The sequence below is a fragment of the Diaphorina citri genome, unplaced genomic scaffold (assembly GCF_000475195.1).
Source record: "Diaphorina citri unplaced genomic scaffold, Diaci psyllid genome assembly version 1.1 scaffold85369, whole genome shotgun sequence".
NCBI lineage: Eukaryota > Metazoa > Arthropoda > Insecta > Hemiptera > Psyllidae > Diaphorina > Diaphorina citri.
Genome location: NW_007462378.1, coordinates 1 through 342, shown reverse-complemented (window position 1 = coordinate 342; position 342 = coordinate 1). Strand labels below are relative to the sequence as shown.

Here is a 342-nt window from a genome sequence, read left to right as displayed (position 1 = left end):
TTGTATGTGTTCAACTCTGACAGCTTTAATTTTAGTTCTGGAACAAAACAAAACACTGTAAGTCAATAGACTTTTTTTTAGGGACATTTCTGTCTCGGGAAGATGATAGAGACCAGGCTCCTATAGTGAATTAGCTTAGTCAATAGGTATCCAATATCAAAAGTGCGTGTTCTTTAAATACTGTATTGAAATAAGCAATTTATCAACAAGTATAACTTGTAGCATTATAGAATTCTGAGGCATCATTACCTTTCCGTAATTGAACAATTTCTTCATCATCTAGCAGAACTTCAGTGCATTCAGAGGACTGAATATAGTGCTCATCAGGTTTATTACTGTTGG

The 342-nt window shown here is 34.2% G+C and overlaps 1 long non-coding RNA gene across 1 annotated transcript; it reads right to left on the bottom strand.

The window, feature by feature from the left end:
• LOC113473751 lies at positions 1-342 on the bottom strand. Its single transcript, XR_003395642.1, has 2 exons — positions 250-342; positions 1-37 (listed from the first exon to the last, which is right to left on the bottom strand). It is a non-coding gene; the product is annotated as an uncharacterized LOC113473751 (long non-coding RNA).